Source organism: Scyliorhinus torazame, chromosome 15, assembly GCF_047496885.1.
Source record: "Scyliorhinus torazame isolate Kashiwa2021f chromosome 15, sScyTor2.1, whole genome shotgun sequence".
In the NCBI taxonomy this organism is placed as follows: domain Eukaryota; kingdom Metazoa; phylum Chordata; class Chondrichthyes; order Carcharhiniformes; family Scyliorhinidae; genus Scyliorhinus; species Scyliorhinus torazame.
In genome coordinates this window covers 56,722,259-56,735,131 of record NC_092721.1, presented here as the reverse complement: position 1 = coordinate 56,735,131, position 12,873 = coordinate 56,722,259, and the positions used below count along the sequence as shown (strand labels likewise).

General features: G+C 44.4%; 1 protein-coding gene across 1 annotated transcript in view; it reads left to right on the top strand.

The window, feature by feature from the left end:
• The window catches only part of LOC140391603 (uncharacterized), a 114,210-nt gene that overhangs the window by 28,636 nt on the left and 72,701 nt on the right, over positions 1-12,873 (top strand). The gene's annotated exons all lie outside the window — the stretch shown is intronic.

Below are 12,873 nucleotides of genomic sequence, written 5' to 3'. Positions count from 1 at the left end.
GGTGACGGAACCAACAGGAAGGAAAAACATACTTGACCGCATCCTTCCCAACTTGCATGCTGCAGATGCATCTGTCCAGACAGTATCAGTTGGAATGACCACCTCACAGTCCTTGTGGAAACAAAGTCCCGTCTTCACATTGAAAATATGGATGGCACGGTGGCACAGTTGTTAGTCAGGAACCAAGGTTCAATTCCAGCCTTGGGTGACTGTCTGTGTGGAGTTTGCACTTTCTCCCTTTGTCTGTGTGAGTTTCCTCCAGGTACTCTGGTTTCCTCCCAAAATCCAGGTTAGGTTGATTGGCCATGCTAAATTGCTCCTTAGTGCCCAAAAAGGTGCAGGATAGACAGGGTTATGGAGTTACAAGGAGAGGGTGGGAGAGTGGGCCTGCTTGGGGTGCTCTTTCAGTGGGACAGTGCAGGCCCAATGGGTCAAATGGCCTCCTTCTGCAGTCTAAGAATTCTGTACCCTTCATCGTTGTGTGGCACCACAATGATGCTAAATTGATTAGACTTTCAAACAGATCTAATGACTCAAGACTTGGCATCCATGAAGTGCTGTGGGTCATCAGCAGCAGCAGATCTGTACTCAACACCAAACCTCATGGCCCGGCCTGTCCCCTACTTTATCATTACCCCTACTTAATCATTACCATCAAGTCAGGGGATCAACCCATGTCTAATGAACAGTGCAGGAGGGCACGCCTGGAGCAACACCAAGCATGCCTAAAAATGAGGTGTCAACCTGGTGAAGCTACAATACAGGACTATATGTGTGCCATACAGCATAAGAAGCAAGTGATAGTGTCGTGAAAATTATAATAAAGACAAATTCCTCGAGGTTCGATTTAAGGAAATTTATTTACACAAATATATTTGCGGAGAGAGAGTGTTCCAGCTGCATAGCCAGTGCACTGCACTCTGAGATTCGATTGAAGGAAGCATATCTTTATAGTCTGAAATAACAGCTTGAAGTAAACAGCCATGTTTATATTAAATAGATCTTGGAAAGTATGTAAGATGTTCTTGCCCTTGGCTAAAAACAACTCGAGTACACATTTTGTTATCTTTCAGAGGACAATGTGTTTTCATAATAAGGCCGAAACCAAAATATTAAGCAGTATTTTGTTCATATTACCTGACCTACTTATTTTCGTTCAAAAGCAGTGTTGAACTATAGTCAAGCATTTCCCAGCATGCTTCTAAATTGGCAACTCATTAATTTCCCTTCCACAATTGCCTCCTTGTTGATCTTTTGATCAAAACCTTTTAGTAAATTATCGTGTCCTCCGTAGAGAAGGGTGGGTTATAATGTAAGGGGAACGGACATATGACAGTTCCCTGCGTGTTATGAGCCTGGTAGCAAGGAGGCAAGGCGGCTAGGACTGTTCTCCCGTGTTAGTACAATAAAAATATCTTGTGCAACATTAAAACAGTAACCATACGACAATCAAGATTACAATGGCGATTATAATTCAGAACACAATCCTCTGTCCTAACGATCCTACCACCCAAAGCCAAAGTCCCATCCCTCATTTTCATGTAATCTTGTCACCTCTCTATGAATGTGATCCACCAGATTATCAATTTTCTCTGAGTTATCAGGGATGTATGTGCAACAGTCACTTCCAATCAGAGCACATGTACCTCCCTTTTCAGTGAACAAGAAATCAAGAGCCATTCTGTACTGCAGGGCAACCGCTCTCATAGCAACCATCTCAGTTGCTATCTAGTTAACAGCTTCTGCAGCGTCATTAGCTGCCTGCTCAAGGATGTCTCATAGTTCGCATAGTATGTATGCATTAGTGGCTATTCTTAATGGTGGTATCATTATTCCCAGCATTTGTGCCCATGTCATAGTACTTTGTGTTGTCCTGTGATGGTGGATGGTCCTGTAATTGCTGAAAGTGATGCACATAAGGGACTACTTATCCCAAATAGCAGGAGCCATCCCAATTTTCTGGTAACCAAGGATATGCTTTATAGCCACAGATAACATATGTGCCGTTATATGCCATCAGGTTTCTTCTACTGTCAGTCATCATTAGTCTAATCAATCCCCTTCCCAAGAGCCTCCACTCATTTGATTTTCAACTCCTGACTAATCAAAGATGAATAATCCTTTGGCTGTAAGGTGGAACATAGGAGGTTGCCAATTCAAGGTCTGATCACACTGACTCGTGCCTACTGACTGGGTCCCATATGTTTGATGATTCTTAAAGCATGTACTTCCTTTGGGGACTCCAGTATAATTGGGAAGGATCAACCAGAGCGTTTAACGTGTTCCAATAAACCTTGGCCCCCACCATTCCTCAATCCTATTCATATTGTATCCAGCTAATCTCCAATCTAACATATTCTGTGTATCTTCGCCATGTCCTGTACTATTTTGTCTTCGAGCCCATTCTGCTATCTCTTTACTGGTGAATGGGATAGGTCGCAGAGGGAAGCCCTCCCCCAAGCATCCGGGAATTTGTGTACAAACCCAACAACTGAATTTATTTACCCTCTCTGCGTATGAGTGAGACATGTACATTAAGTTGTTAGTATGCAGTTTACCCTCTACATGATGTTGGATTAATATGATAATACATAAGAACAGTAGCACCGTCATTCTCTTCAGGTCAGCGTTTCGTGAGTACTCTCAAAGTTCCGTATGATGTAGTTTACACGAGTTGCGTGGATCCCACCTGGCTTTTATTTTACTTTAACGGCTGTTAAAGATGATCAGAGGATGAGATAGGGTGGACAGTGAGAGCCTTTTTCCTCAGATAGTGATGGCTAGCACGAAGGGACATAGCTGTAAATTGAGGGGAGATATAGGGCAGATGTCAGAGGTAGGTTCTTCACTCAGAGAGTAGTAAGGGTGTGGAATGCCCTGCCTGCAACAGTAGTGGACTCGCCAACATTAAGGGCATTTAAATGGTCATTGGACATACATATGGATGTAGATGGGCTTTAGATTGGGTTCATAGGTCGGCACAACATCGAGGGCCGAAGGGCCTGTACTGCGCTGTAATGTTCTATGTTCCATGTTCTATGTTCGGGTTGTTAGCAGCACTTGCGGGGGGGTCCATTGAGGGAATGTTGAACCTGCAGACAGCTTGCACTCGTCCAAGTCTTTTTTAATACTGTTGATTCCGATATGTAAAGTATAGATATTGACTTTCCGGGTGCAATGGTATGGAGAAAAAGGCTGAGAAAGTATCCGTTGGTGGTATAGAAGACAAAATGACTTTGAGGTTCGTGAAATGGAGCAATCCACCAATGGAGCAATAGTGATAACAATTTTATTGATGGCTCTAAGATCTTGTCCAAACCACCACTCGTTGGGTCTTCCTACCTTTGGAATGGGGAGTACAGGGGTGTTACAGGGGCTGTGTGTTCGTTTCAGCACCCCTTGCTGTAATAGTGCAATGATCACCCCCCTCTATCCCTTTTTCTGCTTCTGGTGCCAACCAGTATAGTTTTAAGCAGGGCAGGCAACGTTCTTCTGTAACTGCACCCTCTGCGCTGGGGCAGAATGTACTTTTCCAACATGATTTTTATGTTGGGCCCATAGATGTGCCAGTACCTGGGCCAGTATTGAAGGGAGTAAATGATGGCTCTCTCGGGGAGGTTGTTGTCTTTCAAATGTAGTGGGCCATTGCTCCTCTTTCCAGGTCACTTTGCCCTCCTGTTTGCCGTAAAATTCTATTAGGCAATTATGTCCGTCCATTTCAATATAAATCCCATGAATTACCTTTTTCCTTTGGCCTCTTTGATCACTTCTCCTATTTGCTTTGCCTTAGCGGGATGTCTTACGGCCAATGTTAAATGGGGTTCTGAAGTTAAACCCATACTAAACAGGTCCTCTGACTATGGGTCAACTGTACCAACATTCCTAATCCCACAACACCGAAAAAGAAAAAGGAGTGATATGCAATGATGACTGCTTTCCTAAGTGACATTGCGCTTGTAAATTGTATGTGTGCTCATCCTCATGAGCATACCAAGCCGTGCAATGGGTATTCTCTCGGCAGGACTCTATCAGGTGTTTTAATAGTTGTGCCCAAGGGTCTTTAACCTTTTGTAAGACTTCCTGCAGTTTTAAAACTTTTTTTTAAAAATAGTGGTACTGTAAGGGTTAACGTTTAGCTGCCAGCATACAACCCAGACACAGAGCGATCGGGCGCAGGCTCAGAAGTTATTAAACTTTGCAGCTGGTGAGCTCGTATTTGAGACAGTTCTATAAACATTCCACTATCAATGCAATGTATTACCACTCCAAATTTGCAGAGTGTCTGTCTGCATAATAAGGTCAGGTGTCGCGAGGTGCAGTACATCCTTCCTGGAGGTTAAATGCTTCTTGGCCCCTTGCATGATAGCCTATTTCCCTCTATTTGCTAACCAGTGTTCGTGGGACTCATTTCCTTCATTCAAACGATTATCATTATTGGGAACCCAGCCCCCATTTATGACAAGTGGGACTGCAATCCCATTGTTCAAAGCTGGCCAAGATGCACCATAAGAGTATTTTAGAAGCAGCAAAACATCCCCTGGGAGGTGGCTATAAATACCACACATTTTAAAAAAATATATTTAGTGTACCCAATTCATTTTATCCAATTAAGGGGCAATTTAGCGTGGCCAATCCACCTACCCTGCACATATTTAGGTTGTGGGAGCGAAACCCACGCAAACACGGGGAGAATGTGCAAACTCCACACGGACAGTGACTCAGAGACGGGATTGAACCTGGCACCTCGGCGCCGTGAGGCAGCACTGCTAACCACTGCGCCATTGTGCTGCCCACAAATACCACACATTTAAGTCAATTTCCAATGATTGATTTTATAGGCATTAGCTATTCTTAGAGACGTATATTTTTCTTTGTCAATTCAGAAAAGGTCAACTTTCTGCTGAAATGATTAATGTTTCCTGCAGAACCTAAGGGGTCGGAGAACTTGGAATGATGCCATTTACGTCTTTTCACGTAATCTAAAAACTTATTCATATTCAATTACTTTTATTCGTAAAAGCATTTTCTTTCTTTTAAACTGATTTTAATTTCCAATGTTTCAGTGCATTAGAGAAATTTCAACACAAATCACTTAAGTTATAATCTCAGACTCACAATGACAGATGACAAAAATACAACCCAACTTCATACTTTCACTAAAATTAATTGGTTAAACAAAACACACAGATTCTCACAGCTCACAAATATCATAGTTAACCGTTAGCCTTATCTCACAGCTACAGACAAATCTGAATTCCCTTTTTCTACAGGAACCCATCTGTTACGCTTTTACCTTAATTTTCTTTTTCCATTTACTCCCCAGTTTTTTTTTTGCGAGGGTGTCAGCTTCATTAGATTCCTATGGGGGACATATCGGTTTTCCTACCTCATTCCGTTGCTTTACGATTGTTTCTTTTCATTTTCTTACTCATTTTGACTCCCTTATCTGTCTTCTTCAAGGAGTTCACTTTCTTTCTCGCTCCGGATGTCTTTACCGAGGCTTCGGGACGACCTGTGAGGGGGCGTCGAGTTTATTGTTCATCGTTCCTCCTGCAAAATACTTTAGCACATATATATAACAATAACAACGACCGTGGAAATCATTTACAAATACTACAGAGAGCGCACACCAGAGTTTATCCTTTCACGAACCTCAAAGTCATAAAAAAAAAAATTTAGTCTCTGAGGCACCTTTTTTCTTCTCATGCAGCTATCGTTAATTTATTAATTAAGATAACTCATCCTAGCATGAGTCACTGGCCAGTAATTAAGGCTGCCAAGCGCCGCCCCCCCCTTTCAGCTAGGGTCGCGCTATGGTCGCGCTTTCAGCTGAGAGAGTCCTATTTAGAGAGTCCTTTCGGGGTTCACGTCCCGTTAAATTAGGGAAACTACAACGACTACGCCAATTTGTTGTCGAAATTATAATAAAGACAAATACCTCGAGGTTCGATTTAAGGAAATATATTTACACAAATATATTTGCGGAGAGAGAGTGTTCCAGCTGCAATGCCAGGGCACCGCACTCTGAGATTCGATTGAAGAAAGCATATTTTTATAGTCTGAAATAACAGCTTGAAGTAAACAGCCATGTTTATATTAAATAGACCGTGGAAAGTCCGTAAGATGAAATACGTAGTACATATGTTCTTGCCCTTGGCTAAAAACAACTCGAGTACACACTTTGTTATCTTTCGGAGGACAATGTGTTTTCATAATAAGGCCGAGACCAAAATATTAAGCAGTATTTTGTTTATGTTACCTGACCTATTTATTTTCATTCAAAAGCAGTGTTGAACTATAGTCAAGCATTTCCCAGAATGCTTCTAAGTTGGCAACTCATTAATTTCCCTTCCACAGATAGACAGAGCTAAGCAATTCCACAACCATTTGGGCAGCATGGTAGCACACTTGTATAGCACTATGGCTTCACAGCACCAGGTTCCAAGGTTTGATTCCCCGCTGGGACACTGTCTGTGCGGAGTCTGCGCAGGGTTTCCTCCCACAGTCCAAAGACGTGCAGTTTAGGTGGATTGGCCATGATAAATTGTCCTTAGTGACCAAAACGGTGAGGACGAGTTATTGGGTTACGGGGATAGGGTGGAAGTGAGGGCTTAAGTGGATCGGTCCAGACTCAATGGGCCGAATGGCCGCCTCCTGCACTGTATGTTCCATGTTCTATGTTCATTGGCCTAGATCTAAGCTCTGCAGTCCTGTCATATCCAGCCATGTATGGTGGTGAACAATTAAACAACTCATTGTGGGAGGAGACTCCACAAATGTCCCCATCCTTAGTGATGGAGGAACCCAGCACAAAAGGTAAGGCTGAAGTATTCGCAATAATCTTCAGCCAGAAGTGCCAAGTGGATGATCCATTTCGGCCTACTCCAGTGGTCTCCATCATCCAATGCAATTGACTCCACATGATATCAAGAAATGACTGAAGTCACTGGATATAGCAAACGCTATGGGCCTTGACAGAATTCCAGCAAAAGTATTGAAGAGTTATTCTCCAGACCTTGACGCACCAATCTGTTCCAGTACAGCTATAACACTGACAGATACCTGATAATGTGGAAAATTGCCCAGATATGTCCTGTACACAAGAAATAGGAAAAACCCAACCTGGTCAATTGGCACCCTATCAGTCTACTCTCAATCATCAGTAAGGTGATGGAAGGGGTCATTAACAGTGCTATCATGCATCACTTACTCAACAATAACCTGCTCACTGATACTCAGTTTTGGTTCCGCCAGAGTTACTCAGCTCCTGACCTCATTACAGCCTTACTTCAAACATGGACAAAAGCGATGAACGTCAGCGATGAGGTGAGAGTGATTAACCTTGACATCAAGGCAGTATTTGATTGAATATAGCATGAAGGAGCCCTAGCAAAACTGGGGTCAATGGGAATCAGGAGAAAAAATCCTCCATTGGTTGATGTCACACCTAGCACAAAGGAAGATGGTGGTTGGAGGTCAAAAACCTCAGCTCCAGGCCATCACTGCAGGCGTTCCACATCTTCAGCCATTTCATCAATGACCTTCGTTCCATCAGAATTAAAGGTGTTTGCTGATGACTGCAATGTTCAGCACCTGTTGCAACTCAGATGCTGAAGCAGTTCATGTCGAAATTCAACAAGACCTGGACAACATCCAACTTTGGGCTGACAAATGGCGACTAACGTTTGCACCACACAAGTGGCAGTTAATGATTATCGAACACAGAACAAAGAAAAGTACAGCACAGGAACAGGCCCTTCGGCTCTCCAAGCCTGCACCGACCATGCTGCTCGTCTAAATAAAAATCTTGTACACTTCCGGGGTCCGTATCCCTCTATTGGGCAGCACGGTAGCATTGTGGATAGCACAATTCCTTCACAGCTCCAGGGTCCCAGGTTCGATTCCGGCTTGGGTCACTGTCTGTGCGGAGACTGCACATCCTCCCCGTGTGTGTGTGGGTTTCCTCCGGGTGCTCCGGTTTCCTCCCACAGTCCAAAGATGTGCAGGTTAGGTGGATTGGCCATGATAAATTGCCCTTAGTGTCCAAAATTGCCCTTAGTGTTGGGTGGGGTTACTGGGTTATGGGGATAGGGTGGAGGTGTTGACCTTGGGTGGGGTGCTCTTTCGAAGAGCCGGTGCAGACTCGATGGGCCGAATGGCCTCCTTCTGCACTGTAAATTCTATTCTATGATATTCCCATCCTATTCATATATTTGTCAAGATGGATTATCGCCAACAAGCGAAGATCTAACCATCACCCCATGACATTCAGTGACATTACCATCGCTGAATCTTCCAATATAAACATCCTGGGGGTTACCATTGAGCAGGAACTGAACTAGACTATACATAGAAATACTGTGGCTACCAGAACATGTCAGGAGTGTAATGGAATACTCTCTACTTCCCTGGATGAGTGCAGCTCCAACAACACTGAAGAAACTCAGCACCATCCAGGACACAGCAGCCTCCTTTATTGGTATACCTTCTACAAACATTCACTCCCTCCACCACCGACGTCCAATGGCAGCAGTGTGTACCATCTATACTGTAGGAACTCACCCAGGTTCCTTAGGTAGCAGCTTCAAAACACATGCCGCTGCCTTCCAGAACAGTGCTTTTCAAACTTTTTTCCCCGGAACCCTGAGGGTGCGACTGAGGGTGAGAACAGGAGAATATGGCAGATGAATATGTGGCTTTAGAATTGGTGCAGGGGGCAGGGATTCAGATTCTTCGATCACTGGGATCTTTTCTGGGGCAGATGTGACCTGTTTAAGAGGGGACGGGTTGCATCTGCTCTGGAGGGGGATCAATATCCTGGGGGGCAGTTTAGCTCGTGCTACAAGGGAGGTTTTAAACTAGATTTGCAGGGGAGTGGGATCCTCAACAGTAGGGAAGCAAATGAGGGGTTGAAAGGAGATGCAGTATCCAGCAACGGCAAACTGAATAGACATGAAAGGCAGGAACATGGCACGGAGCAGGAAAACCTGTTGGATTAAATTGCATCTATTTCAATGCAAGAGGGCTGACAGGTAAGACTGATGAACTCAGTATGTAGGACTGGGCTATTATAGCCATAACTGAAACATGGCTAAGGAAGGGACAGGACTGGCAGCTTGATGTTCCAGGCTTTAGGTGAGACAGAGTTGGAGGAAAGAGTGGAGGGGAAGTTGCATTTTTGATTAAGGGGAGCATCACAGCACTAGTCAGAGATGAAATAACCAAGGGATCATCCAGTGAGGCTTTGTGGGTGGAGCTAAGAAATAAGAAGGGGATGGTGACCTTATTGGGGTTGTACTACAGACCCTCAAATAATCAACAGGAATTAGAAGAACAAATATGCAGGGAGATTGGGGAGACTTGCAGGAGTGACAGGGTTGTCATAGTAGAGGATCTTAATATTCCTAACACAGACTAGGAAGCCATGGTGTTAAGGGATTAGACGGGGTGGAATTTGTTAAGTGTATTCATGTAAGCTTCCTCAGGCAGTATGTGGAGGGTCCTACTTGGGAAAGGGCAAAACATGACCTACTCTTGGGAAATAGGGCAGGGCAGTGACTGCGGTGACGGTGGGGGATCACTTTTGGACCAGTGATCATAGTTCTATTAATTTTAAAATAGTTATGAAAAGGGACAAAACTGGTCCACAGGTGCACGTTCTAAATTGGGACAAGGCAAATTTTGATGGAATTAGACAGGAGCTTGCAAGGGTTGATTGGAGTAGCTTGTTTGAGGGAAAAGACAACTCCGGCAAGTGGAAGACCTTTAAAAGTGTAATAACTAGAGTTCAGGGTCTATATGTTCCTGTCAGGGTGAAGGGCCAGGCTGGCTGGGGTAGGGAACCCTGGATGACAAAACATATTGAGGTTTTGGCCAGGAAAAAAGAGGCATGGCTCAGGTACAAGCAGCTGGAATCAAGGGATTCCCTGGAGGTGGACAGAGGATACAGGAGTAGACTCAAGAAGGAAATTAGGAGGACCGAAAGGGGGCATAAGGTAGCTTTGGCTGAGAGGATTAAGGAGAGGATTAAGGACATTTAAGGGACATCTTGACAAATACATGAATAGGGTGGGAATAGAGGGAATCGGACCCCGGAAGTGTAGAAGATTTTAGTTTAGACGGGCAGCATGGTCGGGGCAGGCTAGGAGGGCCGAAGTACAGCACATATCCTGTGCTGTACTTTTCTTTGTTCTTTGTTCTTTGATTCCAAAGGGAATCTTTGAAAGTATTAAAGGAAAATTAATAACTAGACAGAGAATAGAACCCCTCAAGGAGCAAAGTGGACACATATGTGTGAAAGCGAAGGAGATGGGTGAGGTTCTCAATGAATCTTTCTCCTCTGTGTTTACCGTGGAGAAAGACATGAAGACTTGGAAACCTGGGAATGTTGGTGGCAATGTATTGGGAACAGCTCACATTACAGTAGAGGAGGTGATGGACATATTAAAATGTATGAAGGTGGATAAATCTGCTGGCCTTGACCAGGTATATCCAAGAACATTGCATGAGGCTAGAGAAGAAATTGCGGGAGTCCTGGCTGAAATATTTGCACCGTGCTGAAAACAATCATCAATGTACTACAGACCTCCCAACAGCGAGCGTGAAATAGAGATACAAATATGTAAACAGATTATGGAAAGATGTAGGAGCAACAGGGTGATAGGAGATTTTAATTTTCCCAACATTGACTGGGATACATTTAGTGTCAGCGGTCTAGATGGAGCAGAATTTGTAAGGAGCATCCAGGAGGATTTTCTCGAGCAGTATGTAAATAGTCCAACTCGGGAAGGGGAAATACTGGACCTGGTGTTGCGAAATGAGCCCGGCCAGGTGGTTGAAGTTTCATAGAATTTACAGTGCAGAAGGAGGCTATTCAGCCCATCGAGCCTGCACCGGCCCTTGGAAAGAGCACCCCCATTTGAAGCCCAGAACTCCGCCCCATACCCGTAACCCGGCAGCCCCACCCAACCCCTTTGGACACTAAGGGCAATTTAGCATGGTCAATTCACCTAACCTACACATCTTTGGACTGTGGGAGGAAACGGGAGCACCCGGAGGAAACCCACGCAGACACGGGGAGGATGTGCAGACTCCGCACAGACAGTGACCCAAGCCGGGAATCGAACCTGGGACCCTGGAGCTGTGAAGCGACAATGCTAACCACTGTGCTACAGTGCCACCCTAATTCGGGGATTACTTTGGGAATAGTGATCACAATTCCGCAAGTTTTAGAATACTCATGCACAAAGACGAGAGTGGTCCTAAAGGAAGAGTGCTAAATTGGGGGAAGGCCAACTATACCAAAATTCGGCAGGAGCTGGGGAATGTGGATTGGGGGCAGCTGTTTGAAGGTAAATCCACATTTGATATGTGGGAGGCTGTTAAAGAGAGGTTGATTAGCGTGCAGGACAGACATGTCCTTGTGAAAACGAGGGATAGAAATGGCAAGATTAGGGAACCATGGATGACAGGTGAAATTGTGAGACTAGCTAAGAGGAAAAAGGAAGCATACATAAGGTCTAGGCGATTGAAGACAGACGAAGCTTTGGAAGAATATCGGGAATGTAGGACCAATCTGAAACGAGGAATCAAGAGGTCTAAAAGGGGTCATGAAATATCTTTAGCAAACAGGGTTAAGGAAAATCCCAAAGCCTTTTATTCATATATAAAGAGCAAGAGGGTAACTAGAGAAAGGGTTGGCCCACTCAAGGACAAAGGAGGAAAGTTATGCGTGGAGTCAGAGAAAATGGGTGAGATTCTTAACGAGTACTTTGCATCGGTATTCACCGAGGAGAGGGACATGAAGGATGTTGAGGTTAGGGATAGATGTTTGATTACTCTAGGCCATTCGGCATAAGGAGGGAGGATGTGTTGGGTATTCTAAAAGGCATTAAGGTGGACAAGTCCCCAGGTCTGGATGGGATCTATCCCAGGTTACTGAGGGAAGTGAAAGAGGAAATAGCTGGGGCCTTAACAGATATCTTTGCAGCATCCTTGAACACGGGTGAGGTACCGGAGGACTGGAGAATTGCTAATGTTGTCCCCTTGTTTAAGAAGGGTAGCAGGGATAATCCAGGTAGTTATAGACCGGTGAGCCTGACGTCAGTGGTAGGGAATCTGCTGGAGAAGATACTGAGGGATAGAATCTATTCCCATTTGGAAGAAAATGGGCTTATCAGTGATAGGCAACATGGTTTTGTGCAGGGAAGGTCATGTCTTACCAACTTAATAGAATTCTTTGAGGAAGTGACAAAGTTGATTGATGAGGACATGGACTTCAGTAAGGCATTTAATAAGGTTCCCCATGGTAGGCTGATGGAGAAAGTGAAGTCTCATGGGGTCCAGGGTGTACTAGCTAGATGGATAAAGAACTGGCTTGGCAACAGGAGACAGAGAGTAGTAGTGGAAGGGAGTTTCTCAAAATGGAGAACAGTGACCAGTGGTGTTCCACATGGATCCGTGCTGGGACCACTGTTGTTTGTGATATACATGAATGATCAGGAGGAAGGTATAGGTGGTCTGATTAGCAAGTTTGCAGATGACACTAAGATTGGTGGAGTAGCAGATAGTGAAGGGGACTGTCAGAGAATACAGCAGAATATAGATAGATTGGAGAGTTGGGCGGAGAAATGGCAGATGGAGTTCAATCCGGGCAAATGCGAGGTGATGCAGTTTGGAAGATCCAGTTCAAGAGCGAACGATACGGTAAATGAAAAAGCCCTGGGGAAAATTGATGTACAGAGAGATCTAGGTGTTCAGGTCAATTGTACCCTGAAGGTACAATAGAGTGGTCAAGAAGGCATATGGAATACTTTCCTTCATCGGAAGGGGTATTGAGTACAAGAGTTGGCAGGTCATGTTACAGTTGTATAA